Consider the following 10,901-nt stretch of genomic DNA (forward strand, 5'->3'; position numbering starts at 1 on the left):
TATACCACTAGCTACCATATACCACCATATACCACTAGCTACCATATACCAGCATATACCATATATCACTGACTACCATATATCACTAGCCACTATATATCACTAGCTACCATATACCACTAGCTACCATATACCATATATCAGTAGCTACCATATACCACTAGCTACCATATACCACCATATACCACTAGCTACCATACACCACTAGCTACCATATATCACTAGCTACCATATACCAGCAGATACCACATATCACTAGCTACCATATACCACTAGCTACCATATACCACCATATACCACTAGCTACCATACACCACTAGCTACCATATATCACTAGCTACCATATAACACTAGCTACCATATATCACTAGCTACCATATACCACTAGCTACCATATACCAGCATATACCATATATCACTAGCTACCATATACCACTAGCTACCCTATATCACTAGCTACCATATACCAGCAGATACTATATATCAGTAGCTACCATATACCAGTAGCTACCATATATCACTAGCTACCATATACCACAAACTACCATATACCAGCATATACCATATATCACTGACTACCATATATCACTAGCCACTATATATCACTAGCTACCATATACCACTAGCTACCATATACCAGCAGATACCATATATCAGTAGCTACCATATACCACTAGCTACCCTATATCACTAGCTACCATATACCAGCAGATACCATATATCAGTAGCTACCATATACCAGTAGCTACCATATACCACTAGCTACCATATATATCACTAGCTACCATATATATCACTAGCTACCACATATATCACTAGCTACCATATATATCACTGACTACCATATATCACTAGCTACCATATACCACCAGCTACCATATATTTCACTAGCTACCATATATATCAGTAGCTACTATATACCAGTAGCTACCATATATTACTAGCTACCATATACCACTAGCTACCATATACCACTAGCTACCATATATATCACTAGCTACCACATATATCACTAGCTACCATATATATCACTGACTACCATATATCACTAGCTACCATATATATCACTAGCTACCATATATATCACTAGCTACCACATATATCACTAGCTACCACATATATCACTAGCTACCATATATATCACTGACTACCATATATCACTGACTACCATATATCACTAGCTACCATATATATCACTAGCTACCACATATATCACTAGCTACCATATATATCACTGACTACCATATATCACTAGCTACCATATACCACTAGCTACCATATATATTACTAGCTACTATATACCAGTAGCTACCATATACCACCAGCTACCATATATTTCACTAGCTACCATATATATCAGTAGCTACCATATACCAGTAGCTACCATATATTACTAGCTACCATATACCACTAGCTACCATATACCACTAGCTACCATATATATCACTAGCTACCACATATATCACTAGCTACCATATATATCACTGACTACCATATATCACTAGCTACCATATATATCACTAGCTACCATATATATCACTAGCTACCACATATATCACTAGCTACCACATATATCACTAGCTACCACATATACCACTAGCTACCATATACCACTAGCTCCCAATATACCACTAGCTACCATAAACCACTAGCTACCATAAACCACTAGCTACCATAAATAACTCCCCTGTTATAAAGACCTCTTGCTACCTGTCTCTCCTGATATAAAGACCTCTAGCTACCTGTCTCTCCTGATATAAAGACCTCTAGCTACCTGTCTCTCCTGATATAAAGACCTCTAGCTACCTGTCTCTCCTGATATAAAGACCTCTAGCTACCTGTCTCTCCTGATATCTAGCTACCTGTCTCTCCTGATATAAAGACCTCTAGCTACCTGTCTCTCCTGTTATAAAGACCTCTAGCTACCTGTCTCTCCTGATATAAAGACCTCTAGCTACCTGTCTATCCTGATATAAAGACCTCTAGCTACCTGTCTCTCCTGATATAAAGACCTCTAGCTACCTGTCTCTCCTGATATAAAGACCTCTAGCTACCTGTCTCTCCTGATATAAAGACCTCTAGCTACCTGTCTCTCCTGATATAAAGACCTCTAGCTACCTGTCTCTCCTGATATAAAGACCTCTAGCTACCTGTCTCTCCTGATATAAAGACCTCTAGCTACCTGTCTCTCCTGATATAAAGACCTCTAGCTACCTGTCTCTCCTGATATAAAGACCTCTAGCTACCTGTCTCTCCTGATATAAAGACCTCTAGCTACCTGTCTCTCCTGATATAAAGACCTCTAGCTACCTGTCTCTCCTGATATAAAGACCTCTAGCGACCTGTCTCTCCTGATATAAAGACCTCTAGCTACCTGTCTCTCCTGATATAAAGACCTCTAGCTACCTGTCTCTCCTGATATAAAGACCTCTAGCTACCTGTCTCTCCTGATATAAAGACCTCTAGCTACCTGTCTCTCCTGATATAAAGACCTCTAGCTACCTGTCTCTCCTGATATAAAGACCTCTAGCTACCTGTCTCTCCTGATATAAAGACCTCTAGCTACCTGTCTCTCCTGATATAAAGACCTCTAGCTACCTGTCTCTCCTGATATAAAGACCTCTAGCTACCTGTCTCTCCTGATATAAAGACCTCTAGCTACCTGTCTCTCCTGATATAAAGACCTCTAGCTACCTGTCTCTCCTGATATAAAGACCTCTAGCTACCTGTCTCTCCTGATATAAAGACCTCTAGCTACCTGTCTCTCCTGATATAAAGACCTCTAGCTACCTGTCTCTCCTGATATAAAGACCTCTAGCTACCTGTCTCTCCTATATAAAGACCTCTAGCTACCTGTCTCTCCTGATATAAAGACCTCTAGCTACCTGTCTCTCCTGATATAAAGACCTCTAGCTACCTGTCTCTCCTGATATAAAGACCTCTAGCTACCTGTCTCTCCTGATATAAAGACCTCTAGCTACCTGTCTCTCCTGATATAAAGACCTCTAGCTACCTGTCTCTCCTGATATAAAGACCTCTAGCTACCTGTCTCTCCTGATATAAAGACCTCTAGCTACCTGTCTCTCCTGATATAAAGACCTCTAGCTACCTGTCTCTCCTGATATAAAGACCTCTAGCTACCTGTCTCTCCTGATATAAAGACCTCTAGCTACCTGTCTCTCCTGATATAAAGACCTCTAGCTACCTGTCTCTCCTGATATAAAGACCTCTAGCTACCTGTCTCTCCTGATATAAAGACCTCTAGCTACCTGTCTCTCCTGATATAAAGACCTCTAGCTACCTGTCTCTCCTGATATAAAGACCTCTAGCTACCTGTCTCTCCTGATATAAAGACCTCTAGCTACCTGTCTCTCCTGATATAAAGACCTCTAGCTACCTGTCTCTCCTGATATAAAGATAGGTCCAATGTGCACTACTATTCTTCATGTCGTAATAACTCACAGCCATGTTAGTGGATAAACAGGCTTCCCTGTTTATCCTGGTCTGAGTGGAGCAGCCATCTCTTCTACTACCATAGCTGGCATATATCATATATCATTCTACTACCATATACCATTACCATATTCTGGATGGAATGCCACCTTTTTCAACTAACTTCCCCACACCCGTAGCACGCGCTCCAGCAGGTGTATCTCACTGATCATCCCTAAAGCCAACACCTCATTTGGCTGCCTTTCCTTCCAGTTCCTGCTCCCTCACCAACTTCAAACATCTGCTATCTGAGCAGCTAACCGATCGCTGCAGCTGTACATAGTCTATCGGTAAATAGCCCACCCAATTTTACCTACCTCATCCCCATACTGTTTATATTTATTTACTTTTCTGCTCTTTTGCACACCAGTATCTCTACCTGTACATGACCATCTGATCATTTATCACTCCAGTGTTAATCTGCAAAATTGTAATTATTCGCCCACCTCCTCATGCCTTTTGCACACAATGTATATAGACTCTCTTTTTTTTCTACTGTGTTATTGACTTGTTAATTGTTTACTTCATGTGTAACTCTGTGTTGTCTGTTCACACAGCTATGCTTTATCTTGGCCAGGTCGCAGTTGCAAATGAGAACTTGTTCTCAACTAGTCTACCTGGTTAAATAAAGGTGAAATTAAAAAATAATAATAATAAAATACAGTTCAAAGAAACTCAGTTGAGGCAAGGCATGCTGACAAAGACTCTGGACCAAGTAAACATGTATTAACCTTTCATCTCTTTTAAAATCATTAGTTGTTCAAGAACTCTAACCTCTCCTTGCTGTGACTGGCGTTGTGTTAATCTTACAGTATGATAACCAAAAGGTCACGACTGGGCCTGTGTGGGTGTCTCACTCTAGGATAGAAACCTATAGTAGACTATGAAACACCCTTCCACGTTACCAAGGGGCGTCATAGATCAAACTTGGCATAAAGCTGAAACTATCTAGGAGGTGCAGTGTGTGTGTGTGTGTGTGTGTGTGTGTGTGTGTGTGTGTGTGTGTGTGTGTGTGTGTGTGTGTGTGTGTGTGTGTGTGTGTGTGTGTGTGTGTGTGTGTGTGTGTGTGTGTGTGTGTGTGTGTGTGTGTGTGTGTGTGTGTCTCTGTATTGAGTGACAGCTCCCTGAAGCGATGTCATGCTATAGCCAGTCTATCCTCTCTCACTCCCATGGTGGGAATTCTTCTTCTCCCAAATCCAGGAATATTTTGGTGGGAAAAGTCTTCCAAGATCAGCATTAGTGTATTTTGTCTGTCTGTCTGTCTGTCTGTCTGTCTGTCTGTCTCTGTCCGTCCGCCCGCCCGTGTCTGCCTGTCTGTCTGTCTGTCTGTCCGTCCGTCCGTCCGTCCGTCCGTCCGTCCGTCCGTCCGTCCGTCCGTCCGTCCGTCCGTCCGTCCGTCCGTCCGTCCGTCCGTCTGTCCGTCTGTCTGTGTCTGTCTGTGTCTGCCTGCCTGCCTGCCTGCCTGCCTGTCTGTCTGTCTGTCTGTCTGTCTGTCTGTCTGTCTGTCTGTCTGTCTGTCTGTCTGTCTGTCTGTCTGTCTGTCTGTCTGTCTGTCTGTCTGTCTGTCACAATAAACAGAGGAGTTGTCTAAATTACCTGTGTGTGTGTGTGTGTGTGTGTGTGTGTGTGTGTGTGTGTGTGTGTGTGTGTGTGTGTGTGTGTGTGTGTGTGTGTGTGTGTGTGTGTGTGTGTGTGTGTGTGTGTGTGTGTGTGTGTGTGTGTGTGTGTGTGTGTGTGTGTGTGTGTGTGTGTGTGTGTGTGTGTGTGTGTATTTCTCTATGTCTGTGTGTGTAGAAAGGTCATGTGACTCAGTCAGTCTGTTAAACAATAGTACATTGTATAAGGACCTGTAGAGCAGCAACCCTGTTGTGAGCTGAGCCGTGAATATTGTTGAGTTGTCAGTAGTATATATAACCACTACACTGGCTTCCTGTGTCAGGGGCAATGAGTTTGATTTACCCAGAATCGTCTTAACCCAGGTGAAAATCTGACACATACACTGATGGATGGATGACTGGGTTGTACATACACTAATAAGACATAAAGAAACACTGGAGCAGCAAGTCCCAGAGAAAAGGAAGGAAGTAAACAGTATTGTACTCAACACAGCTAGCTACGATGGCATGCGAGTTCCCCTTAGATGTCCCCATGTAGTGTCCCTTCTCACTTTAATTGCTATGGCTCTTAATAAGGATGAAAGGCATAATGGTTGACTATACAGAGACCACTTGCTTGCTCCCTCCCTGCCTAACATGCCTATACTTCGTCTCACAGTCAGACCAATCAGTGTTAGTAAGGGGGATACTTGCTTACTATGCCACTACAGCTTGTTGACAACACATTGCTATAGTTCTTTAAAAACAACTTCACTAACAAACATTTCAACAAATAAACAAATGAAGACACAAAGTAAAAACACAAGCTGGGTCCAATTATTCACGTCAAAGCCAGTGTGCTGTGCTATTCTGTACTGTGTAGCATCATTGGAGAGGGCCTATCTGCAGTAACAACCCCTGTCAGAGGTCCTATCTGCAGTAACAACCCCTGTCAGAGCTTCTATCTGCAGTAACAACCCCCGTCAGAGGGTCCTATCTGCAGTAACAACCAGTGTCAGAGCTTCTATCTGCAGTAACAACCCCCGTCAGAGGTCCTATCTGCAGTAACAAGCCCTGTCAGAGGCCCTATCATCAGCAACAACCCCCGTCAGAGGCCCTATCTGCAGTAACAACCCCTGCCAGAGCTTCTATCTGCAGTAACAACACCCGTCAAAGGTCCTATCTGCAGTAACAACCCCTGTCAGAGGGCCTATCTGCAGTAACAACCACTGTCAGAGTCCTATCTGCAGTAACAACCCCTGTCAGAGGTCCTATCTGCAGTAACAAACCCTGTCAGAGGGCCTATCTGCAGTAACAACCCCTGTCAGAGCTCCTATCTGCAGTAACAACCCCTGTCAGAGTTTCTATCTGCAGTAACAACCCCCCGTCAGAGCTTCTATCTGCATTAACAACCCCTGTCAGAGCTCCTATCTGCAGTAACAACCCCTGTCAGAGGCCCTATCTGCAGTAACAACCCCTGTCAGAGGTCCTATCTGCAGTAACAACCCCCGTCAGAGGGCCTATCTGCAGTAACAAGCCCTGTCAGAGGCCCTATCATCAGCAACAACCCCCGTCAGAGGCCCTATCTGCAGTACCAACCCCTGCCAGAGCTTCTATCTGCAGTAACAACACCCGTCAAAGGCCCTATCTGCAGTAACAACCCCTGTCAGAGGGCCTATCTGCAGTAACAACCACTGTCAGAGGTCCTATCTGCAGTAACAACCCCTGTCAGAGGTCCTATCTGCAGTAACAAACCCTGTCAGAGGGCCTATCTGCAGTAACAACCCCTGTCAGAGCTCCAATCTGCAGTAACAACTCCTGTCAGAGTTTCTATCTGCAGTAACAACCCCCCGTCAGAGCTTCTATCTGCAGTAACAACCCCTGTCAGAGCTCCTATCTGCAGTAACAACCCCTGTCAGAGGCCCTATCTGCAGTAACAACCCCTGTCAGAGGTCCTATCTGCAGTAACAACCCCTGTCAGAGCTCCTATCTGCAGTAACAACCCCTGTCAGAGGTTCTATCTGCAGTAACAACCCCTGCCAGAGGTTCCTATCTGCAGTAACAACCCCTGTCAGAGCTCCTATCTGCAGTAACAACCCCTGTCCTATCTCAGAGCTCCTATCTGCAGTAACAACCCCTGTCAGAGGTCCTATCTGCAGTAACAAACCCCTGTCAGAGCTCCTATCTGCAGTAACAACCCCTGTCAGAGGACCTATCTGCAGTAACAACCCCTATCAGAGGTCCTATCTGCAGTAACAACCCCTGTCAGAGGTCCTATCTGCAGTAACAACCCCTGTCAGAGCTCCTATCTGCAGTAACAACCCCTGTCAGAGCTCCTATCTGCAGTAACAACCCCTGTCAGAGGCCCTATCTGCAGTAACAACCCCAGTCAGAGGTCCTATCTGCAGTAACAACCCCTGTCAGAGGACCTATCTGCAGTAACAACCCCTGTCAGAGCTTCTATCTGCAGTAACAACCCCTGTCAGAGGTCCTATCTGCAGTAACAACCCCTGTCAGAGCGCCTATCTGCAGTAACAACCCCTGTCAGAGGTTCTATCTGCAGTAACAACCCCTGTCAGAGGTCCTATCTGCAGTAACAACCCCTGTCAGAGCTCCTATCTGCAGTAACAACCCCTGTCAGAGGGCCTATCTGCAGTAACAACCCCTGTCAGAGCTCCTATCTGCAGTAACAAACCCTGTCAGAGGTCCTATCTGCAGTAACAACCCCTGTCAGAGGTCCTATCTGCAGTAACAACCCCTTTCAGAGGGCCTATCTGCAGTAACAACCCCTGTCAGAGGTCCTATCTGCAGTAACAACCCCTGTCAGAGGTCCTATCTGCAGTAACAACCCCTGTCAGAGTTTCTATCTGCAGTAACAACCCCCCGTCAGAGCTTCTATCTGCAGTAACAACCCCTGTCAGAGCTTCTGTCTGCAGTAATAACCCCCGTCAGAGCTTCTATCTGCAGTAACAACCCCTGTCAGAGGTTCTATCTGCAGTAACAACCCCCGTCAGAGGTCCTATCTGCAGTAACAACCCCAGTCAGAGGTCCTATCTGCAGTAACAACCCCTGTCAGAGGACCTATCTGCAGTAACATCCCCTGTCAGAGCTCCTATCTGCAGTAATAACCCCTGTCAGAGTTTCTATCTGCAGTAACAACCCCTGTCAGAGCTTCTATCTGCAGTAACAACCCCTGTCAGAGCTTCTATCTGCAGTAACAACCCCTGTCAGAGCTTCTATCTGCAGTAACAACCCCCGTCAGAGCTTCTATCTGCAGTAACAACCCCTGTCAGAGCTTCTATCTGCAGTGACAAACCCCGTCAGAGCTTCTATCTGCAGTAACAACCCCCGTCAGAGCTTATATCTGCAGAAACAACCCCTGCCAGAGCTTCTATCTGCAGTAACAACCCCTGTCAGAGTTTCTATCTGCAGTAACAACCCCCCGTCAGAGCTTCTATCTGCAGTAACAACCCCCGTCAGAGCTTATATCAGCAGAAACAACCCCTGTCAGAGCTTCTATCTGCAGTAACAACCCCCGTCAGAGCTTTCATCTGCAGTAACAACACCCGCCAGAGCTTTTATCTGCAGTAACAACCCCTGTCAGAGCTTCTATCTCAGTAACAACCCCCGCCACAGCCTCTATCTGTAGTAACAACCCCCGTCAGAGCTTTTATCTGCAGTAACAACCCCTGTCAGAGCTTCTATCTGCAGTAACAACCCCCGCAAGAGCTTTTATCTGCAGTAACAACCCCCGTCAGAGCTTTTATCTGCAGTAACAACCCCTGTCAGAGCTTTTATCTGCAGTAACAACCCCCGCCAGATCTTTTATCTGCAGTAACAACCCCTGTCAGAGCTTCTATCTGCAGTAACAACCCCCGTCACAGCCTCTATCTGCAGTAACAACCCCCGTCAGAGCTTTTATCTGCAGTAACAACCCCTGTCAGAGCTTCTATCTGCAGTAACAACCCACGTCACAGCCTCTATCTGTAGTAACAACCCCCGTCAGAGCTTTTATCTGCAGTAACAACCCATGCCAGAGCTTTTATCTGCAGTAACAACCCCCGCAAGAGCTTTTATATGCAGTAACAACCCCCGTCACAGCTTCTATCTGCAGTAACAACCCCTGTCAGAGCTTTTATCTGCAGTAACAACCCCCGTTAGAGCTTTTATCTGCAGTAACAACCACCGTCACAGCTTCTATCTGCAGTAACAACCCCCGTTAGAGCTTATATCTAGAGTAACAACCCCCGTCACAGCTTCTATCTGCAGTAACAACCCCCGTCACAGCTTCTATCTGCAGTAACAACCCCCGTTAGAGCTTCTATCTAGAGTAACAACCCCCGTCACAGCTTCTATCTGCAGTAACAACCCCCGTCACAGCTTTTATCTGCAGTAACAACCCCCGTGAGAGCTTCTATCTGCAGTAACAACCCCCGTCAGAGCTTCTATCTGCAGTAACAACCCCCATCACAGCTTCTATCTAGAGTAACAACCCCTGTCAGAGCTGTGAAGTCACCTCATATATTAATGTAATACACACACACACAGGCATACACACAAAAAACCCTCACACCTACCTCCTCCTCCACATCGTGACTGGAATGGTCTCTATATTTCTGTCCATTATCATACTAGCATGTGTGCATCTGCTACACTGTTAGCTATAGTATCTAGGCCTACAATGTTTACTCCTGTGCCTTCCTGTCACAGCTACTGTAGGTCATATGCGTGTGATTGGCTTGGCTCGAGTTGTTACAGTATACCAAACGTCCGGTAACACCCAGGGTCTGCAGAGCACACAGGAAGTCTGGAATCCGGTTGGTGTGGCGTCACCACTTGTTCCCTCTCCGCTTCCCGCCTCCAGAACCCCTAAACAGGAAGTGGGCTTGGAGGTCCGCTGAATTCTTCCCATCCCTTGCGTCTGGGTAATGAGGTGTGTGTGTGTGTGTGTGTGTGTGTGTGTGTGTGTGTGTGTGTGTGTGTGTGTGTGTGTGTGTGTGTGTGTGTGTGTGTGTGTGTGTGTGTGTGTGTGTGTGTGTGTGTGTGTGTGTGTGTGTGTGTGTGTGTGTGTGTGTAATAATGAGTGTGCATAGAAGAATCTGTCTCTTACGAGTGGTTGACACAGTCCCTGCCAGGTCTGGAGAGGTTATGGGAACCAGCCCTTGGCCACAGAGAACACTGTGATTCAGCCCCTCATCTAGCAGCCAAGTCCACCTTCTCTCTTAAGTCAAATCAAAGTTCATTTGTCGCGTACACAGATTAGCAGATGTTCAAGCAGGTGCAGCAAAATGCTTTCATTACTAGCTCCAGCAGTGCAGTAAATGTCTAACAGTACAATACTACTAATAAAACTAAAACACAAATAATCCTTAGAAAACAAGAAGAGATGACAAGAGAAAGAACAATAAGAAATAACAGAGCAAGCAATGTCAGAGTCCAGGATATAAATATGTGGTGTGTATAGACAGTTTATACAACTGGTGGGTCTAATCCTGAATGTTGATTGGTTAAAACCGCATTCCAGCCAGTGTCTATTCCACAAGTTACCACCGGCTAAAGCTATGACTTTAAAATGCCTATTTACTCTGGTCCATCTGACTGCACAATCCACTGTCTCATCAGTCCAGACAGAGAAGTTATGAACTTGATCTCCACTATAAAAAGCATCTAGACATCTCACATTTCTTTTAGACTAACATTTAGTTTCAACAGCGGAGATTTATATAAACCTGCTGTCTGTCTCTCTGACATTTGCAACATTGTTTCAATATTCAAATTCAAATCAAATCAAAATCAAATCAAATTTTATTTGTC

The 10,901-nt window shown here is 45.1% G+C and overlaps 1 protein-coding gene across 5 annotated transcripts in view; it reads right to left on the reverse strand.

The window, feature by feature from the left end:
- atxn1a (ataxin 1a) overlaps positions 1-9,981 on the reverse strand; it is a 108,802-nt gene extending 98,821 nt beyond the window's left edge. For all 5 annotated transcript variants that reach the window (XM_046326236.1, XM_046326235.1, XM_046326234.1 and 2 more), the window contains exon 1: positions 9,665-9,981. The gene's annotated coding sequence lies outside the window, so the exon portion shown is untranslated. The remainder of the gene's footprint in view (positions 1-9,664) is intronic.
- Positions 9,982-10,901: the final 920 nt, after the last annotated feature.

Source organism: Oncorhynchus gorbuscha, linkage group LG24 (genome assembly GCF_021184085.1).
Source record: "Oncorhynchus gorbuscha isolate QuinsamMale2020 ecotype Even-year linkage group LG24, OgorEven_v1.0, whole genome shotgun sequence".
Classification (NCBI taxonomy): domain Eukaryota; kingdom Metazoa; phylum Chordata; class Actinopteri; order Salmoniformes; family Salmonidae; genus Oncorhynchus; species Oncorhynchus gorbuscha.